Below are 24,739 nucleotides of genomic sequence, written 5' to 3'. Positions count from 1 at the left end.
AGTTGGGTACAGCGCCAGAAGATGGCGCTTCTATGAACGCGCCATTTTCCGGGGCGGCTGCGGACTGCAATTTGCAGCGGGTGGGACCCAGAAAGCTTGGGTCTCCCTGCGCTGCAGATTCCAGCCCCCAGCTGCCTAGTTGTACCTGGCTGGACACAAAAATAGGGCGAAGCGCCACACATTTTTTTTTTTAATTATTTCATGAAATTCATGGAATAATTAAGAAAAAAAGGGCTTCCCTATATTGTTGTGTCCGGCTAGGTACAAATAGGCAGCTGGTGGTTGGGGGCAGCCCGTTCCTGCCTGCTGTACCTGGCTGGACACAATTATAGGGCGAAGCCCCACATAATTTTTTTTTAATTATTTCATGAATTTCCTGAAATAATTAAAAAAAAATTGACGTGGGGCTTCACACTATATTTGTGTCCAGCCAGGTACAGCAGGCAGGAACGGGCTGCCCCCAACCACCAGCTGCCTATTTGTACCTAGCCGGACACAACAATATAGGGAAGCCCTTTTTTTCTTAATTATTCCATGAATTTCATGAAATAATTAAAAAAAAAAAAACGTGGAGCTTCTCCCTATTTTTGTGTCCAGCCAGGTACAACTAGGCAGCTGGGGGATGGAATCTGCAGCGCAGGGAGGCCCAAGCTTTTTGCCCTCCCCCCCCCCGCTGAAAATTGCAGTCCGCGGCCGCCCCGGAAAATGGCGCGTTCATAGAAGCTGGATGCTGTACCTGGCTGGCATACAAAAATATGGCGAAGCCCACGTCAAAAGTTTTGGGAAAAATTTATTAAAAAATAAATAATAATTTAGGGACTGCATCTTTATTAAGTCCTCAAATGTCATTTAGTGTTAAAATAAAGGATTTATTTAAAAAAAAAATGGCGTGGGATCCCCCATAATTTTAGTCTCTAGCGGAGGTTAAGCAGACGGCTGGGGCAGATGTTTGAAGCCTGGGAAGGGGGTAAAACCCACGGAGCTTCCCAGGCTACTAATATCAGCCCCCAGCTGAATACCTAGCCTTTACTAGCTATTAAAATGGGGGACCCCCCAAAAAAAAATGACGTGGGGTCCCCTCTATTTTAATAGCTAGCAAAGGCTAGGCAGACAGCTGGGGGCTGATATTAATAGCTCAGGAAGGGTGCCATGAATATTGGCCCCCTCCCAGGCTAGAAACACCAGCCGTCAGCCGCCCCAGAAATGGCGCATCCATAGGATGCGCCAATTCTGGCACTTAGCCTCGCTCTTCCACGCTGCCCTGGTGCGGTGGCAGGGGGTAATAGTGGTGGGGTTCATGTCAGCGCCAGCTGCCATGAAGCCCAGTTTAGTAATGATGGCCGTCTATATGACACCCCCATTACTAACCTACAAAGTGTTAAAAAGAAAAAACACACTACACCCAGAAAAAAATAATTTATTTGAAATAAAACACCATTTTATTTAATTCTTAGTTTACTAAAAAAAAAATAGTTACCTGTCCACGTTCCTGCGCTGATCTCCCATGCACAGCTGTCACATCTGGAGATGGTGACAGCTGTGCATGGCTGCTGTAAGCTCACGCTGCCGGGAACACGTCCGCTCCCGGCAGCGGGAGCCACTGACTGAGGTCACCGGAGTGCATTCAGGCAGCGCAGCTCCGGAGACCTCCTTTACGGCAGTGCTGTACCGTGGGAATTTCTCACGATACAGCAGTGCCGTAAAGGAGCTAACCGGAGCAGCGCTGCCTGAACTCCGGTGAACCCTTACGGCCCCGTCATTCTAGCGGCGGCAGCGGTTCAGAGCGGTCACATTCTATGTGGCTGCTCTGAACTGGAGATCTTCGTGGGACACTCGTGGACTACTACGGAGGGGTAAGGATAAGGTTGTGGTTTATTATTTTATATTTTATTACAGGAGATCGATGGCTTCGGGGAATTAGGTGTCTTGGTGAGTATAGGTGTAGTTTTTTATTTTTTACTTTATTTTAGGTGGCGATCGGCGGGGACAGGTAATGTATGAACTAATTTCTTTTAGGTAACCACTGGCCACCAATGACATGTATTTAACATTTATTGGGGACACAGTAGGGCAATTTAAATAGCAGGATCAGGCTGATGGGAACTACTGCTCCCATCGAGCTGATCCTGCTGGCAGGAGTGGACGGGGGACAGACATAGGCCGATGGGAGTAGTAGTGTCACATCGGCCTATGTCTGCCCGCACACACACCCGCACACACACCCGCACACACACACCCCGCACACACACCCGCACACACACCCCGCACACACACACACCCCGCACACACTAATCATGACGGGTCCGGGAGGTGAGGCTGACCTGTGCGGCCGTGGGAAAGTTGATGTGAGTTCATGCAGTCAAGCATGAACTCACATGAACCCTCTGAGGGCACCGCGGCTACTTCAAATGAACAGCTGATCGGCATCACCTGATACCTCAGCTGTTCATTTGAAATAACCGGCGGGAAAGCGCAGCACAGAACGGGAAAGCCGGCGGTGAAGTCTTTTCACTGCCGGCTTCCCCGCCCGGGTCCTTCGCTCCTTGGTGCTGCGCTCCCCGCCCGGTCCTAATTTACGATCGGGATGGGAGGTGGCGAGGGGAGCGGAGGATCGGGGTGGGAGGCTGCGGGGAAGCAGTATGGGGCTGCGTGATTGTTTAAAAGCCGGCGGCTTTTTACCGCGCGCCGGCTTTTAAACAATCAGGAGAATTCTCCCCCGCTGGGATGGCATTCTGATGACAAGCTGGATCGCAGCTGAGCGCTGCCATCCAGCTTGTCATCCTTCAGAGACACTGCAGAGCGCAGGCATTATGGGAACTTCCGATTCCGGTATTCGATATTATAAAAGTATCGGAATTAAGTATCGGAATTCCGATACAGTGAATATCGGCCGATACCCGATATTTCAGTATCGGAATGCTCAACACTAGTCACAGTGGAATGAAAAGACAATATCAATGCCCCTTGGTAGAGTGGTGGAAGTACCCGTTGCTTAACAAGACGGTTTTAATTCCCCTTGGAAGAGTGGTGGAGGTCACAGTGGAATAAAAAGACAATATCAATGCCCCTTGGAAGAGTGGTGGAGGTCGCAGTTGCTTAACAAGACGTTTTTAATGCCCCTTGGAAAAGTGGTAGAGTTCGCAGTGGAATAAAAAGACAATATCTATGCCCCTTGGAAGAGTGGTGGAGGTCACAGTAGCTTAACAAGACGGTTTTAATGCCCCTTTGAAGAGTGGTGGAGGTCGCAGTAGCTTAACAAGACGATTTTAATGCCCCTTGGAAGAGACGTGGAGGTCACAGTGGAATAAAAAGACAATATCAATGCCCCTTGGAAGAGTGGTGGAGGTCGCGGTAGCTTAACAAGACGGTTTTAATGCCTCTTGAAAAAGTGGTGGAGGTTACAGTGGAATAAAAAGACAATATCAATACCCCGTGGAAGAGACGTGGAGGTCGCAGTAGCTTAACAAGATGGTTTTAATGCCCCTTGGAAGAGAGGTGGAGATTACAGTGGTATAAAAAGACAATATAAATGCTCCGTGGAAGAGATGTGGAGGTCACAGTAGCTTAACAAGATGGTTTTAACGCCCCTTGGAAGATTGGTGGAGGTTACAGTGGAATAAAAAGACAATATCAATGCCCCTTGGAAGAGTGATGGAGGTCGCAGTAGCTTAACAAGACGGTTTAAATGCCCCTTGGAAGAGACGTGGAGGTCACAGTGGAATAAAAAGACTATATCAATGCACCTTGGAAGAGTGGTGGAGGTCACAATAGCTTAACAAGATGGTTTTAATGCCCCTTGGAAGAGTGTTGGAGTTTACAGAGGAATAAAAAGACAATATCAATGCCTCGTGGAAGAGACGTGGAGGTCACGGTAGCTTAACAAGACGCTTTATTGCCCCTTGGTAGAGTGGTGGAGGTTACAGTGGAATAAAAAGACAATATCAATGCCCCTTGGAAGAGTGGGGGAGGTCGCAGTAGCTTAACAAGACACTTTTAATGCCCCTTGGAAGAGTGGTGGAGGTCGCAGTGGAATAAAAAGACAATATCAATGCCCCTTGGAAGAGTGGTGGAGGTCGCAGTAGCTTAACAAGACGGTTTTAATGCCCCTTGGAAGAGACGTGGAGGTCACAGTGGAATAAAAAGACAATATCAATGCCCCTTGGAAGAGTGGTGGAGTTCGCAGTAGAGTAAAAAGACAATATCAATGCCCCGTGGAAGAGACGTGGAGGTCACAGTAGCTTAACAAGATGGTTTTATTGCACCTTGGAAGAGTGGTGTAGGTTGCAGTAGTTTAACAAGACGGTTTTAATGCCCCTTGGAAGAGACGTGGAGGTCACAGTGGAATAAAAAGACAATATCAATGCCCCGTGGTAAAGTGGTGGAGGTCGAAGTAGCTTAACAAGACGGTTTTAATGCCCCTTTGAAGAGTGGTGGAAGTTACAGTGGAATAAAAAGACAATATCAATGCCTCGTGGAAGAGAAGTGGAGGTCACAGTAGCTTAAGAAGACGGTTTAATGCCCCTTGGTAGAGTGGTGGAGGTTACAGTGAAATAAAAAGACAATGTCAATGCCCCTTGGATGAGTGGTGGAGGTGGCAGTAGCTTATCAAGACGGTTTTAATGCCCCTTGGAAGAGACGTGGAGGTCACAGTGGAATAAAAAGACAATATCAATGCCCCGTGGTAAAGTGGTGGAGGTCGAAGTAGCTTAACAAGACGGATTTAATGCCCCTTGGAAGAGTGGTGGAGGTTACAGTGAAATAAAAAGACAATATCAATTCCCCATGGAAGAGACTTGGAGGTCACAGTAGCTTAACAAGATGGTTTAATGCACCTTAAAACAGTGGTGGATGTTACAGTTGAATAAAAAGACAATATCAATGCCCCTTGGAAGAGTGGTGGAGGTCGCTGTAGGTTAACAAGACACTTTTAATGCCCCTTGGAAGAGTGGTGGAGGTCGCAGTGGAATAGAAAGACAATATCAATGCCCCTTGAAAGAGTGGTGGAGGTCGCAGTAGCTTAACAAGAGGGTTTTAATGCCCCTTAGATTAGACGTGGAGGTCGCAGTAGCTTAACAAGACAGTTTTAATGCCCCTTGGAAGAGTGGTGGTGGTCGCAGTGGAATAAAAAGACTATATCAATGCCCCGTGGAAGAGACGTGGAGGTCACAGTAGCTTAACTAGACGGTTTTAATGCACCTTGGAAGAGTGGTGGAGGTTGCAGTAGCTTAACAAGACAGTTTTAATGCCCCTTGGAAGAGACGTGGAAGTCACAGTGGAATAAAAAGACAATATCAATGCCCCGTAGAAGAGACGAGGATGTCGCAGTAGCTTAACAAGAAGGTTTTAATACCCCTTGGAAGAGTGTTGGAGGTTACAGTGGAATAAAAAGACAAAATCAATGCCCCCTGGAAGAGACGTGGAGGTCGCAGTAGCTTAACAAGACGGTTTAATGCCCCTTGGTAGAGTGGTGGAGGTTACTGAGGGATTAAAAGACAATATCAATGCCCCTTGGAAGATTGTTGGAGGTCGTAGTATCTTAACAAGACGATTTTAATGCCCCTTGGAAGAGTGGTGGAGGTCGCAGTAGCTTAACAAGACGGTTTTAATGCCCCTTGGAAGAGACGTGGAGGTCACAGTGGCATTAAAAGACAATGTCAATGCCCCTTGGAAGAGTGGTTGAGGTTACAGTAGCTTAACAAGATGGTTTTAATTCCCCTTGGAAGAGTGGTGGAGATCGCAGTAGCTAAACAAGATGGTTTTAATGCCCCTTGGAATAGTGGTGGAAGTCACAGTGGAATAAAAAGACAATATCAATGCCCCTTGAAAGAGTGGTGGAGGTCACAGTAGCTTAATAAGATGGGTTTAATGCCCCTTGGAAGAGTGTTGGAGGTTACAGTGGAATAAAAAGACAATATCAATGCCCCGTGGAATAGACTTGGAGGTCACAGTAGCTTAACAAGCCTGTTTTAATGCCCCTTGTAAGAGACGTGGAGGTCACAGTAGCTTAACAAGACGGTTTTAATGCCCCTTGGAAGAGACGTGGAAGTCGCAGTAGCTTAACAAGACTGTTTTAATGCCCCTTGTAAGAGTGGTGGAGGTCGCAGTGGAATAAAAAGACAATATCAATGCCCTTTGGAAGAGTGGTGGAGGTCGCAGTTGCTTAACAAGACGGTTTTATTGCCCCTTGGAAGAGTGGTGGAGGTCGCAGTGGAATATAAAGACAATATCAATGCCCCTTGGAAGAGTGGTGGAGGTCACAGTAGCTTAATAAGACGGTTTTAATGCCCCTTGGAAGAGTGGTGGGGGTTACAGTGGAATAAAAAGACAAAATCAATGCCCCGTGGAAGAGACTTGGAGGTCACAGCAGCTTAACAAGATGGTTTTAATGCCCCTTGGAAGAGTGGTGGAGGTTGCAGTTTCTTAACAAGACGGTTTTAATGCCCCTTGGAAGAGACGTCCAGGTAACAGTGGAATAAAAAGACAATATCAAAACCCCTTGGAAGAGTGGTGGAGGTCGCAGTAGCTTAACAAGACGGTTTTAATGCCCCTTGGAAGAGTGGTGGAGGTTACAGTGGAATAAAAAGACAATATCAATGCCCCATGGAAGAGACGTGGAGGTCACAGTAGCTTAACAAGACGGTTTTAATGCCCCTTTGAAGAGTCGTGGAGGTTACAGTGGAATAAAAAGACAATATCAATGCCCCGTGGAAGAGACGTAGGGGTCACAGTAGTTTAACAAGACCGTTTAATGCCCCTTGGTAGAGTGGTGGAGGTTACAGAGGAATAAAAAGACAATATCAATGCCCCTTGGAAGAGTGGTGGAGGTCGCAGTAGCTTTCGTAGACGGTTTTAATGCCCCTTGGAAGAGTGGTGGAGGTCGCAGTGCAATAAAAAGACTATATTAATGCCCCTTGGAATAGTGGTGGAGGTCGCAGTAGCTTAACAAGATGGTTTTAATGCCCCTTGGAAGAGACGTGGAGGTCACAGTGAAATAAAAAGACAATATCAATGCCCCTTGGAAGAGCGGTGGAGGTCGCAGTGGAATAAAAAGACAATATCAATGCCCCTTGGAAGAGTGGTGGAGGTCGCAGTAGCTTAACAAGACGGTTTTAATGCCCCTTGGAAGAGACGTGGAGGTCACAGGAGCTTAACAAGCCGGTTTTAATGCCCCTTGGAAGAGACGTGGAGGTCACAGTAGCTTAACAATATGTTTTTAATGCCCCTTGGAAGAGACGTGGAATACGCTGTAGCTTAACAGGACGGTTTTAATGCCCCTTGGAAGAGTGGTGGAGGTCGCAGTAGCTTAACAATACGGTTTTAATGCCCCTTGGAAGAGACGTGGAGGTCACAGTGGAATAAAAAGACAATATCAATGCCCCTTGGATTAATGGTGTGTTACGCTCGCGCCCAAACTGACTGGCGTGAGAGTGATTAGTGATCCCACTGTACCATGAACTGAGGAGTGCCAAGAGGGGCGTAGCTAGGTATCAACCCGATCCGACCAAGGTCGCACTGCGGCTTAGTCGACTCCGTGGACCAAGGAGCAACCGAGCAGAGGGAACAGGTGCGACTCCAGGTCAGACCCCGATCATAGTTCTTGACCCACACCGGGGAATGCAGGAACAGGCAGGTTAGACTGGCATACAGGCAGGTGGGTATTGGCAATTATGGCTGGTATGCAGACAGGTGGGTACTGGCAAGTACGGCTGGTATGCAGACAGGTGGGCACTGGCACGCACGGCTGGTATGCAGACATTTGGGCACTGGCAAGCATGGCTGGTATGCAGACAGGGAGATACTGGCAAGCACGGCTGGTATGCAGACAGGGAGATACTGGCAAGCACAGCTGGTATACAGACAGGGAGGTACTAGCAGGTTGGAGCGCAGGCTGCATAGGGTCCAGTACAGACTGAGAGACAGGTACAGAGTAGAGATGAGCGGTGTTTGACTTGAACTTTTCGCCAATCTCAAATTCGAGCTGTTTTGGGCGGTGTTCGAGCCGTTCGGCGAACCCGAACGATTTGAAAAAAATTCGGCTGCTCGAGCTTATGTTCGATAACTGTTCGTGCACCAAAATCATAACTGAATTTTTTCTCAGTAATGCTGAAAATTAATGTTAATACGCAGTTTGAGTGTACAGCGGGGTGGGGGGAGGGGCAGGGGATGGATGTCTGCAGAAATAATTAAAATCTCCATTTTTTTTTCTCTATCCCGCATTTACAGTGGGGAGGTGCAATCTGTCAGCCTATCAGCAGCGCACACACGGAGCGAACTGATTTTTTTCACACAAGCAAGGGCATGTGTCATTGGCAGTGTATGTCACATGTCCTTGCCCTAAAAGACCCAGCCATTTTCCCCGTTGCCACCATTTTCTTACTGCTGCAGCTGCATGCTAGACGGCACCGCTGTTGCTGTGTGCGCTATACTTTGTTAATTTAAAGCCAATTTTCGCACAAATCTACAGATAGCTTGGGAGTAGGGAATATTTGTGATTGCAGTCCTTTTAAGGACTAGGTTACATCATTTCCTACGACTTTTATTAGGCAGGTCCTCCAGCTGTCAATTAGTTAACCACCAAAATGAGTGGAAAAAGGCCTGCTGCTGGTGGAAAGCGGAATAGGTGTGTTGGAAAGGGAAAAAAGGTTGTGTCCGTGGGGTAGGAGTTAAAGCAACAGTAGCATCTGCAGAAGAAAGACCATCTTCCAGCCAAACTAAGATGTCTACTTCTTTTTGCGGACAATGTGATAAGATCCCTTTCTTACGGCCACGCCAATCGCTACAAATTCCAGATGAGGCACAAAAACAGCAGGTGCTTCAACGGATATCAAGTGCTCCTTTAAGTGGGCTCTCCTCTACATCAACTTCAACATCATAAATACTCCAGTCCTCAGAGGTGTCACCCCAATCGCACTTGCTTCTTCACAGCTCCCCAGTCTCCAGCTGCCCGTCTGAGTATGGGGTAGAACAGATGATTGAGTCTGCAGAGCTGTTTGCTCATACTACAGCCTGGGAATCAGAGGTCGGCTCCAGCGCTTCTGTGAATCCAGACGAGGAAATGATCTGCACTGATGCCCAGAATCTTTATGAGTCGGATCCAGGACCAGACGCAGAAGGTTCTGAACATAATGTAGACCCTCATTCCCAAACTGTAACTCCTATTGGTGGAGACAATGAGGAAGACGATGAAGAGACTCAAATACCTGATTGGAGCGACAACTTTAGTTTTTTGTCAGGGCAGGAACAGGTTGGCTCTGAGGACGACGGGTGTGATAACACACAGGGTGATGATGATGAGGTTGGAGATCCCACTTACTGTCAACCCACAGTAAGCCAAGAGATGAGGTCAGCAGAGGAGGTGGAGGAGGATGCTAGTGACGACGAGGTCAGGTTGACCCTTCCTGGACTGAGACGTAGTACTGGAAGCACGTCAACAACTGCATCCTCAAACACAACTCTGCCTCTGACCACAAGTCGTGGTGGCTCTTCAGGTCGCATGGGTGCTAAGCCTTGCATAGCCTGGGCATTTTTCCAGATCGATAAAGATGACCCAACTCGTGTTATCTGTAACATTTGTCAACAAAAGCTAAGTAGAGGCCTAAAAATACATAGTTTGAGTACTTCATGCATGGACCGGCACATGGACACGAAGCATAAGTTGCAGTGGGAAGCTCACTGTGCTACAATGCGGCCTAGCCGGCCGGGCCAACCACCATCTGCCCCATCTTGTGCATCTGCGGCCTCTTCATCCTCTGTGACTCGGGGGACAGCAGTCACACCTGTTTTGGTACGCAGACCTGCCACCTCTTTACCCGCAACAGCCAGCGTGATTGGCAGGTCATCATTTTCTTTGGAGGTGGTAACACCATCTGGTGTTGAGCGCTGTCCGACTTCGATAGCACAACCTTTGGATCAAGGCAACCTAACATGTCCGCCTGCATCTTCTTCACAGACCACCAGTTTGCCGGGGACACCCTTCTGAACCCTGTCTAAGCACAACAGCCAGCCCTCGGTCCCTCAGATGTGGACAAGTAAAAGACCATTTCCTCATAGCCATGAGAAAGCTAAGAGGTTGAATTTCACCATCTGCAAGCTCTTGTCTACAGAAATGCTGCCTTTCCGCCTGGTGGACACAGAGGATTTTCGAGACCTTATGTCCGTCGCAGTGCCCCAGTACCAGATGCCCAGTCGGCACTACTTCTCAAAGAAAGGTGTGCCTGCGCTCCACCAGCATGTCGCACACAACATCACCGCTTCTTTGAGAAACTCTGTGTGTGACAGGGTGCATTTCACCACAGACACTTGGACGAGTAGGCATGGACAGGGGCATTACATGTCGCTGACTGGGCACTGGGTAACTATGGTGACAGCAGGACAAGGGGCTGCTGTCCAAGTCTTGCCGTCCCCACGAGTCATGCGTCAATCCTCTTTATCTCAAAGTTCCTCCACTGCGTTTGCCTCCTCAACCTCCTCTCGGTCCTCCACCTGCACCCAAAGCCTGTCTGGTCATGCCACAAGCTTTCTAACTGCGCAGAAGGGATCCTGCACACCTCCTTACTATGGTGGCAATAGGGCTCAACGTCATCAGGCGGTTTTTACTTTGAAATGTCTGGGAAATGTGAGTCACACAGCTGAGGAGTTGTGGTCACCTCTGGAGAATCAATTTCATGAATGGTTGTCTCCACTGGACCTGAAACCAGGTAAGGCCGTGTGCGACAATGCTGCAAACCTGGGTGCGGCCCTTCTCCGGGGCAATGTCACACACGTGCCTTGTATGGCTCACGTGTTGAACCTGGCTGTCCAGCAATTTTTAGCCCACTATCCCGGACTAGATGGCCTTCTGCAGAGGGCACGGTCGCTGTGTGCTCATTTCCGCCGTTCGCATCCCGCAGCTTAGCGACTTACATCTCTGCAGAAATCGTTGGGCCTGCCACTTCACCGGCTAAATGCGATGTGCCTACCCGGTGGAATTCAACTCTGCACATGTTGCAGCGACTGTGGCAGCACCGACAAGCCCTGGTGCAATACGTTCTGACGTATAGCCTAGGCCAACGAGATCCAGAGGTGGGGCAAATCACGCTGGAGGAGTGGTCTCAGATCAGGGACCTATGCACCCTTCTGCACAGTTTTGAAATGGCGACGAAGATGTTTAGTGCTGACGATGCCATTATCAGCATGACTATTCCGGTGATTTACATGCTGGAGCACATGTTAAACAGAATTCAGAGTCAGGTGGTGGCACAAGAGGAGGTGGAGGAAGTAGAGGAGGAGGAGTTGTATGCGGAAGGGCTAACATCTGCAAGGTCCAGACGGTCGGCAGCACCAAGGCGGCAGGCATGTGAGGGTGGGGGAGATGTTTTACCAGGGCGCATGGTAGCAGCCAAACTAGTGAGGAAGGTGCAGGAGCCCAGGAAGAAGTGGAGGACGAACTGATGGAAGACTCATCAGATGAGGGAGACCTTGATCACATTTCTGTTGTGCGAGGTTGGGGGGAGAGGACAGAGGAAGGAAGCATGATTGTTACCTCGCCACCAACACAACAGGGACTTGGTGCTCCTGGATGCGCAAGACACATGAGTGCCTTCTTGCTGCACTACCTGCAACATGACCCTCGAATAGTGAGAATTAGAAATAATCCTGACTACTGGGTTGCCACACTGTTAGATCCCCGGTACAAAAGAAAATTTGCAGAAATTATTCCTGCCATAGAAAGGGATGCACGCATGCAGGAGTATCAGCAGAGACTGTTGCAGAATCTTACATGTGCTTTTCCACAAAACACCAGTGGTGCATGTAGTGAATCTCACAGCTCCAACTTGCAAACCGTGGGACCGTCGAGTGTTCAGCACTCAAACCGTAACAGAAACACAGTATCTGGTGGTAACATCAATTTTGCGGAATCATTTCACCACTTTTTTAGCCCATCCTTTGCAAGGCCACAGGAGACAAGAAGTCTGACACATAGTCAACGCCTAGAGACGATGGTACAGGAGTATCTCCAAGTAAACATTGAAGCCATGACTGTGTCACTGGACCCTTGCTCTTTTTGGGCTTCCAATCTGGATAAATGGCCGGAGCTCGCCACTTACGCCTTGGAGATCTTGTCATGCCCCGCAGCCAGCGTTCTGTCTGAACGTGTGTTCAGCGCTGCTGGTGGTGTGCTGACAGATAAGCGCACGCGGCTCTCCACTGATAATGTAGACAGACTCACGTTCATAAAGATGAACAAATCATGGATCTGAAACAAATTTTCTACCCCTGTGTCATCCTGGGGAGAGTAAAAGCTTGATGATTGGTTAAAATCACCTCACCAACCGTTTTAAGCTTTGAAATTACTAATCATGTTTATCTGTATCTTGGCTGGAAAATAATTTGGGCTTTATAGCAGTGTGCAGTACTGATTCTATTAGGCCATCTATACTAAGCTCCACCAGATTTAAAATTAATAATAATTTTTAGCTGCATCTAGCCTGGAAAATAATTTTGGGGCTCCGAGATGCGCCAGACACATAACTGCCTTCTTGCTGCACTACCTGCAACATGACCCTCAGATTGTCAGAAATCGAAGTAATCCTGACTGCTGGGTTGCCACACTCTTAGATCCCCCACACTCTTCGATCAACCTTTTTATTTTAATAAAGACCAAAAAAATGGTCATTTTTGAAATTATAAGCATTAGCAGGTTATTATAAACTGAAATCATACAGTTTTCAACTCAAAACTTTATTCTAGGTGATGTTACATTTGCACATAGGACCCCTTGTTCGAAAGGAGCTTCTGAACTCTCTCATCCATTGAATTTGTCAGGGTTTGGATGGTTTCTGCTTCAATTGTTTTGCATGAGGACAAAATACCCTCCCAGAGCTGTTGCTTAGATGTGAACTGCCTCCGGCCATCTTAGACACTCCTTTTGATGATGCTCCAGAGGTTCTGAATGGGGTAGAGGTCAGGGGAGCATGGTGGTCACACCATAAGCTTGTTCCCTTTTATGCCCATTTCAGCCAAAGATGCAGATGTGTTATGTGCAGCATGAGACGGTGCATTATCATGCATGAAAATGATGTTGCTGTGGAATACACGGTTCTTCTTCTTGAACCATGGCAGGAAGTGCTGTTTGAGAAACTCCACATACATTATGGAGTTCATCTTTACACCTTCAGGGATCCTAAAGGGGCCGACAATCTCTCTCACCATGATTCCAGCCCAAAACATTACTCCACCTCCTCCTTGTTGGTGCTGTAGCTGTGTTTGCGTGGGGTGTCCTTCAACCAGCCATCCTCCACTCCATCCATCTGGACCATCGAGCGTTGCACGGCACTCATCCGTGAACAAAACAGTTTTGAAGTCAGTCTTCGTGTATTGTTTGGCCCACTGGAGCCGTTTCTGCTTGTGTGCAGTGGATACAGGAGGTCGACAGGAAGGCTTACGCACAGCTGCAAACCTCTGAAGGACCCGGCATCTTGTTGTTCGGGGGACGTTGGAGGCACCAGCAGCTTCAAAAACTTGTCTGCTGCTATGACAAGGCTTTTTTGCCACTGCTCTTTTAACTTGACGTAAATGCCTGTAGGAAAGAGTCCTCAATTTGCCCTTATCAGCACGCACACGTGTGTACTGTGAATCAGCTACATACTTCTTGATTGCCAAGACACTTCATCCTGATCATCGCACAATGTTGATTGTAGTCATGCCTTGACCTAAACACTCCACAATTTGTTGCTTCTCAGCAGCCGACACATCCTTTTTCTTTCCCATTTTGGCAGAAAATGTAGTCTGCTTGATAATGTGGGACAGCCTTCTTAAGTAGTCTTGCCGTTCATTGGACACACCTGCCAAACTAATTAGCACAGGTGTCTGCAATTGCTTACAGTGATATAAAGAGCCCTGACACACATCACCATCAATGAGTTTAACTGACAAACAAACAAATTCTTCCCTTATCACTCCTAAACACTTTTTGCATAATAATTTGTTTTTCCACAAAACACCAGTGGTTCACGTAGTGAATCTTACAGTTCTAACTTGCCAACCGTGATCTGTATGGAGTTGTTCAATAAAGGGCCCAAAATTAAGATAACATAGACGGGAGAGGTCTCTATGAATAGGAATTCCTAAGAATTTGATACCCTGTGAGGACCAGGCAAAGGGAAAGTTGGACTGGATGGAATCCTGTATGGATTTGGGGAGGGAGACATCGATGGCCTCAGACTTCACTTTATTGATTTTAACATTTGACCATGTAACAAAGTGATCTATTTCAGCCATAACAGCAGGGATGGATATATGTGATTGAGTGATATATACTAGGACATCATCAGCAAATAGAGAGCACTTGTACTCGGTGCCTCCCACCTCAATCCACCTAATATTGGGGTTATGGCGAATTGATGAGAGCAGGTGCTCCGTCACTAGGATGTATAAGAGAGGGGACAGAGGACATCCCTGCCTTGTCCCATTGGTGATTATGAAAGGTGATGAAAATGTTCTGACTCGCCCCTGGGCCTTGGGACATCCGGAGCCGGACCCTTTTTGGTGGATGCTGGTGGTTGTAGTCTCCGTGGCGGCGACCCAGTTCCGTGGCTCAGGGCGGTCAAACCAGTGCGGAACTATTTATGTGGTTTTGATGTTTAAATGTCCGACTACGCCACCCGTAGATTGCGGTCTGAGTGAACCGCCGCTGCAGGGCAGACCGCTGAGGCTGGTGTTGTGGGTGCAGCAGAGCGTAGCATAACTCCCCACGGGAGGAGTATAGCCTCAGGGCAGTGTATGCGGAGAATGGGGGTGATGGTGCAGGGCAGCAGCAGTAACGACACGGAGTCAGTGATGCAGTCCAGGGCCTTTACTCACAGTTCTTATTATCCAGACCACTTCTGCAGGTAACGGCTGCCCACGTCGTACTGTGCTCACCAGGTGAGGGGCTCAGACAACTCCCAGATAACTTTGGAGCGCTTCACAGGACCCCTTTGTGTGTCCTTTGTCTGGCCTTTCTTACCAACCCTTCTGTCCGGCTGCCACGGGCCTCCTCTTGGTAAACTTGGCGCCAGTTTCCCTGACCCTATGTGCTGCCCTCCTAGCGGGTGTAGCGAGGGGCTGCGCCACATAAAATGTCACAGCCTCCGGTTTCTAGCTGAGGGTTGTTTCTCGCCTCCACTAGTTTCGGGGACCGGTCTCCCCCTTTGGCTTGACCCCTCCACGCAGGTGGATTTGGGCGTGCGGTGGCGACTCGCCCATCCACACCCCTGGGATCCCTTCGTTCCTCGTTCCTGGACCCTTCTCCGCTCCTCTTCCTCCCTTCTCCCTCTTCCTGGCCTGGGCCTCTGTTACTAGACCCGCCCCCGGAGCAGAGCTCATGCAGAGCCCCTGCTCCCTGTCATTTCTGCTCAGACTTCTCTGCACTGAACTAAGATGGTGCCCACCTTTTATACTCCCTTCTCAATGCACCCAGGAACTGCTTCCTCCCTGCTCCTGCACTACAGGGTTCCCCTTCCTCAGTGTTCCCTCCCCCCACTCCAGCCAGGGAAAAGGACTGTTGTCCTCATCTCAGGGGCATATTGGTCGCCCTGCCCCACGGCATTGTGGTGTAATGCATGCAGGTGTCGGGTTCTGATCCACACTCCATCCTTACCTGAGAGTGAGATATCACACCTCTGGGTGAGGTGCAATACCTCAGTAGCACCCGAGCCCTCGGGGTGCTACAGTTCCATTTATCTTCAGCCTAAGTGACGTATTGCTATACAGGGCCGTGATTTTGGCTATAAAAGGGTCCCCTAGATCCCTACCCCAAGCTTTTTAAGAGAATAATATATGGCGTGCCTGGAGACTCTATGGAATGCTTTCTCAGCATCCAACGAGAGTATCTAATTACAAATTTTTAACTGCATTTAGCCCAGGAAATACTTTGTGCCTAGTAGCAGTGTCTGCTAGTCAGCGGATTATCCCAGCTGTTAAGCAAGCTACACCACCTGATGTTTGGACACTTAATTTTTTCAAAGGAAATGCTTCGGGACCACGGGATACTCAGTGAAGAGCATCAGGAGGCACCCCAAGGCATAGGGGCTGGGACTGGCGGTAGGACGCCTTGCGGTGGACAGCCGAGCTCGATCCTTATAAAAGCTTTTTAACTGCAGCAGCTTTAGTGGACGCTACTGGAGCTGGAATTACGCGGCTGCTGGCATGAGACTTGCCCTTCAATAGATCCTTGTAAAAGGATTTAAAGTGTATTCATTCAAATTAGAGAGACAATTTAAATTAAAAAGCTTAGAGCTGCCTCCACCACTGGGGGGCTCGCTCGACCCACCAGCGGACAGGCACCAGTATTGGGAGAGGGGGGCTGGCCGTCAGGGTCCACCGTGGCTCTGGCACAAGCCCGGCGACACGGAGGTGGCACGTGCAGGAACGGACTGGCCGTGTCGGCTTCTCACTTTTTGGATTTTAGAAGGGCATGACATGCCTATATCTGTGTCTCCCCCTCCTTTTACTCCTCCACCTCTTTTCTTTTCGCATAACTATATGTACTTGTCACTTTTCCATGTGTTACTTATGTCTTCTGACCAGTTTGTCAGCTTTTGGACACCTTTGAAGGTGTTTTCTATGTGTTTCTATGTGTTTTTGTTTGCCTGCCATTGGTTTTAACGGTGTTTGAAGGTGTTCGACGAACAGTTCGACGAACAGTTCGGCGAACACAAGGGTGTTCAACGAACCGAACCGAACTCGAACACTACGGGGGTGGCTCAACACTACACATGAGTGCCTTCTTGCTGCACTACCTGAAACATGACCCTCAGACTGTCAGAATTCGAAGTAATCCTGACTACTGGGTTGCCACACTCTTAGATCCCCCACACTCTTCGATCAACCTTTTCATTTTAATAAAGACCAAAAAATGGTCATTTTTGAAATTATAAGTGCAGGTTATTAGAAACTGAAATCAAACAGTTTTCAACTCAAAACTTTATACTAGATGATGTTACATTTGCAATTGTTCGAAAGGAGCTTCTGAACTCTCTCGTCCATTGAATTTGTCAGGTTTTGGTTGGTTTCTGCTTCAATTGTTTTGCATGAGGACAGCATACCCTCCCAGAGCTGTTGCTTAGATGTGAACTGCCTACCGCCATCATAGACACTGCTTTTGATGATGCCCCAGAGGTTCTTAATGGGGTTGAGGTTAGGGGAGCATGGTGGTCACACCATAAGTTTGTCCCCTTTTATGTCCATATCAGCCAGAGATGCAGATGTGTTATGTGCAGCATGAGACGGTGCATTATCATGCATGAAAATGATCTTGCTGCGGAATACACGGTTCTTCTTCTTGAACCATGGCAGGAAGTGCTGTTTGCGAAACTCCACATACATTATGGAGTTCATCTTTTCCCCTTCAGGGATCCTAAAGGGGCCGACAATCTCTCTCCCCATGATTCCAGCCCAAAACATTACTCCACCTCCTCCTTGATGGCGCCGTAGCCGTGTTTGCGTGGGGTGTCCTTCAACCAGCCATCCTCCACTCCATCCATCTGGACCATCGAGCGTTGCACGGCACTCATCGTTGAACAAAACAGTTTTGAAGTCAGTCTTCATGTATTGTTTGGCCCACTGGAGCCGTTTCTGCTTGAGTGCAGTGGATAGAGGAGGTCGAGAGGATGGCTTACGCACAGCTGCAAACCTCTGAACGACTCTGCATCTTGTTGTTTGGGGGACGTTGGAGGCACCAGCAGCTTCAAAAACTTGTCTGCTGCTATGACAAAGCTTTTTTGCCGCTGCTCTTTTAACCAGACGTAATTGCCTGTAGGAAAGAGTCCTCAATTTTCCCTTATCAGCACGCACACATGTGTACAATGAATCAGCTACATACTTCTTGATTGTGCGATGATCAGGATGAAGTGTCTTGGCAATGTTGATTGTAGTCATGCCTTGACCTAAACACTCCACAATTTGTTGTTTCTCAGCAGCCAACTCATCCTTTTTCTTTCCCATTTTGGCAGAAAATGTAGGCTGCTTAATAATGTGGGACAGCCTTTTTAAGTAGTCTTGCCTTTCATTGGACACACCTGCCAAACTAATTAGCACAGGTGTCTGCAATTGCTTACAGTGATATAAAGAGCCCTGACACACATCACCATTAATGAGTTTAACTGACAAACAAAAAAATTCTTACCTTATCACTCCTAAACACTTTTTGCATAATAATTTGGAACACAGTGTACATGTGCTTTTCCACAAAACACCAGTGGTTCACGTAGTGAATCTTACAGTTCTAACTTGCCAATCGTGGTCTGTATGGAGTTGTTCAATAAAGGGCTTAAAATTAAGATAACATAGATGGGAGAGGTCTCTATGAATACGAATTCCTAAGTATTTGATACCCTGTGAGGGCCAGGCAATGGGAAAGTTGGACTGGATGGAATCCAGTATGGATTTGGGGAGGGAGACATCGAGGGCCTCAGACTTCGCTGCATTGATTTTAAAATTTGACCATGTAGCAAAGTGATCTATTTCAGCCATAACAGCAGGGATGGATATATCTGACTGTGTGATATATACTAGGACATCATCAGCAAATGCAGAGCACTTGTACTCGGTGCCTCCCACCTCAATCCACCTAATATTGGGGTTATAGCGAATTGATGAGAGCAGGTGCTCCGTCACTAGGATGTATAAGAGAGGGGACAGAGGACATCCCTGCCTTGTCCCATTGGTGATTATGAAAGGTGATGAAAATGTTCCATTTATCTTCAGCCTAGGTGACGTATTGCGATACAGGGCCGTGATTTTGCCTATAAAAGTGTCCCCTAGACCCCTTCCCCAAGCTTTTTAAGAGAATAATATATGGCATGCCAGGAGACTCTATGGAATGCTTTCTCAGCATCCAACGAGAGTATCTAATTATTAATTTTTAACTACATCTAGCCCAGGAAATACTTTGTGCCTAGTAGCAGTGTCTGCTAGTCAGCGGATTATCCCAGCTGTTAAGCAAGCTACACCACCTGTAGTTTGGACACTTAATTTTTTCAAAGGAAATGGTTCAGGCCCCCGGGACACTCAGTGAAGAGCATCAAAAAGGCACCCCAAGGCATAGGGGCTGGGACTGGCAGTAGGACGCCTTGCGGTGGACCACCGAGCTCGATCCTTATAAAAGCTTTTTAACTGCAGCAGCTTTAGTGGACGCTACTGGAGCTGGAATTTCGCGGCTGCTGGCATGAGATTTGCCCTCCAATATATCCATGTAAAAGGATTTAAAGTGTATTCATTCAAATTAGAGAGACAAATTAAATTAAAAAGATTAGACCTGCCTTCACCGCAGGGGGGCTCGCTCTACCCACCAGCGGACAGGCACCAGAATTGGGAGAGGGGGGCTGGCCATCAGGGTCCACCGCGGCTCTGGCACAAAGCCGGCGACACGAAGGTTGCACGGACAGGAACGGACTGGCCGTGTCGGCTTCGCACTTTTTTGGTTTTAGAAGGGCATGACATGCCTATATCTGTGTCTCCCCCTCCTTTTACTCCTCCACCTCTTTTCTTTTCGCATGACTGTATGTACTTGTCACTTTTCCATGTGTTAGTTGTGTCTTCTGAGCAGTTTGTCAGGTTTTGGACACATTTGAAGGTGTTTTCTTTGTGTTTCTATGTATTTTTGTTTGCCTGCCATTGGTTTTAACGGTGTTCGACGGTGTTCGACGAACCGAACCGAACTCGAACACTACGGGGGTGGCTCAACACTAGTACAGAGCCGCAGATGCGGTAGACAAGCAGAATAAAGCGAAACCGCCGGAGCGGAGGACAAGGCAGAGCAGAGAGGAACTGCTGGTGCGGTGAGCTAGCAGAGCGGAGCGAAAACCGCAGGTGCGGTGGTCAAGGCAGAGCAGAGCGGAATAGTCGGAGCGGTGGACAAGGCAGAGCAGAGTGAAACCGCAGGTGCGGTGGACAAGGTAGAGCAGTGCGGAACCGCCGAGCGGTGGGCAATTCAGAGCAGAGAGAAGCCGCCGGAGTGGTGGGCAAGGCAGAGCAGAGAGAAGCCGCTGGAGCGGCGGGCAAGGCAGAGCAGAGAGAAACCGCTGGAGTAGTGAGCAAGACAGAGCAGAGAGAAACCGCCGGAGCGGTGGGCAAGGCAGAGCAGAGAGAAGCCGCCAGAGCAGTGGGCAAGTCAGAGCAGAGAGAAACCGCTGGTGCGGTGAGCAAGTCAGAGCAGAGAGAAACCGCCGGAGCAATGAGTAAGGCAGAGCAGAGGGAAGCCGCTGGAGTGGTGGGCAAGTCAGAGCGGAGAGAAACCGCCGGAGCAGTGGGTAAGGCAGGGCAGAGGGAAGCCGCCAGAGCAGTGGGCAAGTCAGAGCGGAGAGAAACCACACGAGCGGTGGGCAAGACAGAGCGGAGCGAAACCGCAGGTGCGGTGGACAAGGCAGAGAGGACAGGGCTCTGTTCACATGGAACAGACAGGAAAATGCAGGAAGATGGCTAGAACCCAGGAGGAAGATACGGAGGAAGGGAAAAGGGACAAGCAGAACCAGATACACACAAGGCACTTCACTTGAAGTAGCGAGTGGACACAAAACTCACAAACAGAAGTACAGAGACAACGAGTAGGAGTTAGGTGCAGGTTCAGATACTGCAGGAAAAGGGAAGGTACGGACATAGAGACAAAATGGGTAATAGGCTAGGATACAGTTCAGACAGGAACTGCTACTGCAATGAGATACAAGAACGAGCCTGGGTATACAGCCCCCAGAGTGGCGGGAACAGACTAGAAACAGGACAGGAGCTGGCAATTCAGTAGCAAATACTGAGTGAAGGTATTGCTCAGGCACCTCCTACTGGGTGGAGGGGGTTTAAATATCCAGTGACTCACAGCAATAGGCTGGAGACGCATTAGGGGTGCGCCCACAGCAGCTATAAGAATCAGGAAGTAATTGGGCCGCCGACCTAAACAGTCAGTCAAGAGACATGCACATAGCATGAACTGGAGTAACGTTTGTAGGCTGGACTGACAGGTAAGATTGCGGTCTTGCATAGTGGAAGGTGGTGCACTATGCAAGCACGCCGCCAGGGATGTTACAAGGTGGAGGTCGCAGTAGCTTAACAAGACGGTTTTAATGCCCCTTGGAAGAGTGGTGGAGGTCGCAGTAGCTTAGCAAGATGGTTTTAATGCCCCTTGGAAGAGTGGTGGAGGTCTCAGTGGAATAAAAAGACAATATTAATGCCCCTTGGAAGAGTGGTGGATGTCGTGGTAGCTTAAAAAGACGGTTTTAATGCCCCTTGGAAGAGTGGTGGAGGTCGCAGTGGAATAAAAAGACAATATCAATACCCCTTGGAAGAGTGGTGGAGGTCGCAGTAGCTTAACAAGACGGTTTTAATGCCCCTTTGAAGAGACTTTAAGGTCACAGTAGCTTAACAAGACGGTTTTAATGCCCCTTGGAAGAGACGTGGAGGTCACAGAAGCTTAACAAGACAGTTTTAATGATCCTTGGAAGAGTGGTGGAGGTCGCAGTAGCTTAACAAGACACTTTTAATGCCCCTTGGAAGAGACGTGGAGGTTACAGTGGAATAAAAAGACAATATCAATGCCCCTTGGAAGAGTGGTGGAGGTCGCAGTAGCTTAACAAGATGGTTTTAATGCCCCTTGGAAGAGTGGTGGAGGTCGCAGTGGAATAAAAATACAGTATCAATGCCCCTTGGAAGAGTGGTGGAGGTTGCAGGAGCTTAACAAGACTGTTTTAATGCCCCTTGGAAGAGACGTGGAGGTCACAATAGCTTAGCAAGATGGTTTTAATGCCCATTGGAAGAGTGGTGGAGGTCGCAGTAGCTTAACAAGACGGTTTTAATGCCCCTTGGAAGAGTGGTGGAGGTCGCAGTGGAATAAAAAGACAATATCAATGCCCCTTGGAAGAGTGGTGGAGGTCGCAGTAGCTTAACAAGACAGTTATAATGCCCCTTGGAAGAGTGGTGGAGGTCGCAGTAGCTTAACAAGACTGTTTTAATGCCCCTTTGAAGAGACGTGGAGGTCACAGTGGAATAAAAAGACAATATCAATGCCTTTTGGAAGAGTGCTGGAGGTCACAGTAGCTTAACAAGATCGTTTTAATGCCCCTTGGAAGAGTGGTGGAGGTCGCAGTGGAATAAAAAGACAATATCAATGACCCGTGGAAGAGACATGGAGGTCACAGTAGCTTAACAAGACGATTTTAATGCCCCTTACAAGAGCCATGCAGTACAGCATATTAAAAACATTATTTCCATTATTGGGGAGTGGGTCTCCAAAAGACTTTGCCTATGCCTTCCAAGCAAAAGCTGCCAAAAATTAGGATGGAGGAACTTGCAATGCTGGCAAAACGGACCACGGTCACCCTCGTGGTATAGTGGTGGTGGAGGCTGAAGATAAGGAGAAGAGCAAAAAACAGCCGAAATGAGGAAGCGTATACCCATATGTGGGTGTGAAGCGGTGCATGGGAATACACCTCCCGAAGCAACACAGTGGATTTGACTTTCTGTTACTCTGCTGTCATTTGGTGGTGATGAGAAGTCTGGGACATTCCAGCCCTTGTTCATTTTGATAAGGGTCATCTTGTCAGCATTGTCAGTTGACAGGCGAGTGCGCTTATCAGTTATAATTCCCCCAGCGGAATTAAAAACATGATCCGATAACACGCTAGCAGCAGTGCAGGCCAGGACCTCCAAAGCGTACATAGCGAGTTCATTCCAAGTGTCCAGCTTGGATACCCAATAATTAAAAGGCACAGAGGAATCACGGAGGACGCTGCTACGGTCGGCAAGGTACTCCCTCACCATCTTTTGAAACTTTCCACTCCTTGTGAGATTATCCCGCGCCTCAGGGCCTGTAAGCTGGGCGGGTCTCAGAAAACTGTCCTAGAATGTTGACAGTGTTCCCCTGCCTCTGCTGGATTGGAGTTGCGTCTCTCTTGCCTCTATGCCTTGGTTGGTCAACGAACTGTCACCTCTGCTTCTAGCGTGTTCAGATGGGAATTTTTTTAACAGTTCTGCAGCAAGGGCCTTCTGTACTGCCCCATTTTTGTACACCTCTCCACCTTAGGAATAAGAGAGTGAAAGTTCTCCTTGTAGCGGGGGTCTAAAAGTGTCACCAACCAGTAATGACTGTCACTCAACAGTTTGACAACGCGAGGGTCACGGTTAAGGCAACGTAACATAAAGTCAGCCATGCGTGCCAGACTGGTAACGGGCAAGACTTCTGTGTCATCACCAAGATAACATGCTCACAAATATATCTGTTTAAAAGATTCTGGTGTAGGCCAGAGAACTACAACTGTGGTTTTCCTCTTTCACGGTTCAAATCTAGGTGTAATCCACCTTTTTGCATAGAAAAACACAGTTTCAGTGTCTCGCTGACTGTTCAGACACAAATATATCTGTTTAAAAGATTCTGTTGTAGGCCAGAGAACTAGAACTGTGGTTTTCCTCTTCCACGGTTCAAATCTGGGTGTAATCCACTTTCTTGCCTTTTTTACATAAAAAAAAAACAGTTTCAGTGTCTCGCTGACTGTTCAGACCCAAATATATCTGTTTAAAAGATTCTGGTGTAGGCCAGAGAACTAGAACTGTGGTTTTCCTCTTCCACGGCTCAAATCTGGGTGTAATCCACCTTTTTGCATAAAAAAAAACAGTTTGAGTGTCTTGCTGACTGTTCAGACACAAATATATCTGTTTAAAAGATTCTCGTGTAGGCCAGAGAAATAGAACTGTGGTTTTCCTCTTCCATGGTTCAAAGCTGGGTGTAATCCAACTTTTTGCATAAAGAAAAACAGTTTCAGTGTCTCGCTGACTGTTCAGACACAAATATATCTGTTTAAAAATTTCTGGTGTAGGCCAGAGAACTAGAACTGTGGTTTTCCTCTTCCACGGTTCAAATCTCCTTTTTATTATCCTTTTGCCATTGATAGTGCGAGTGTAAGCTATTTTACTTCATTTACAATGGGCAAGGCGCGTGGCAAGGGACGTTCGGGTGATGGTGCGTGCAGAGGACGGGGCCGTGGCCAGGGTGAAAATGTGCCACAGCCAACAGCCACATCTTCTCGCTCCCAGTTTTTGACCAAATTACTAGGGAAGCACACAACAGCACCACTATTGCGAACTGATCAGTGTGTACAGGTTATTAATTGGATAGTAGATAATACTTCCAGTCACCTGGGCACCACCACCTCCGGTCTGTCTTCCACACGGTCAAGTGTTAGTAGCCGTGAGTCTCGACTGCATACTCCTCCTCACCCTGATGCTCCTTCCTCCCACCATGCCGAGTGTCGTCAGACAGCAACTGATCACACAGTTGGACACTCTGAAGAGCTGTTCACTGGTCCATTTCCATATTTGGGCCCCTCACCTGCTCTGCTTGAAGTGGTGGAAGAGGAGATCCCATGTAGCGATGGCCAAATATTTGAACAGCCACGGCCACAGGAAGGCGACGCTGGCAATTTTTCACAAGATGACGAGACACAATTGCCACGAAGTGAGGAAGTGAGGAGGAGGACCGTGGTGCGGAAGTGGAAGAAGAGGAGGTGGTGGATGATCTAGTAACTGACCCAACGTGGCAGGAGGACACGCAGAGCGAGGCCAGCAGCACACAGGGTGAGGGAGGCAGAGTACCCAAACAGGCAGGAAGAAGCAGTGTGGTGGCCGCAGACAGAAAGCGGGCAACCGTTCCCTGTAACACCAACACGAGGGACGTTGCCAGTACAACCAGTATGTCTTCCAGAGTCTGGAATTTTTTTAAAGACTCTGCTGATAACCC

Source organism: Phyllobates terribilis, unplaced genomic scaffold (genome assembly GCF_046119375.1).
Source record: "Phyllobates terribilis strain yellow unplaced genomic scaffold, ASM4611937v1 Scaffold_4__5_contigs__length_816908805, whole genome shotgun sequence".
Classification (NCBI taxonomy): Eukaryota; Metazoa; Chordata; class Amphibia; order Anura; family Dendrobatidae; genus Phyllobates; species Phyllobates terribilis.
This window is presented reverse-complemented; position numbering follows the sequence as displayed.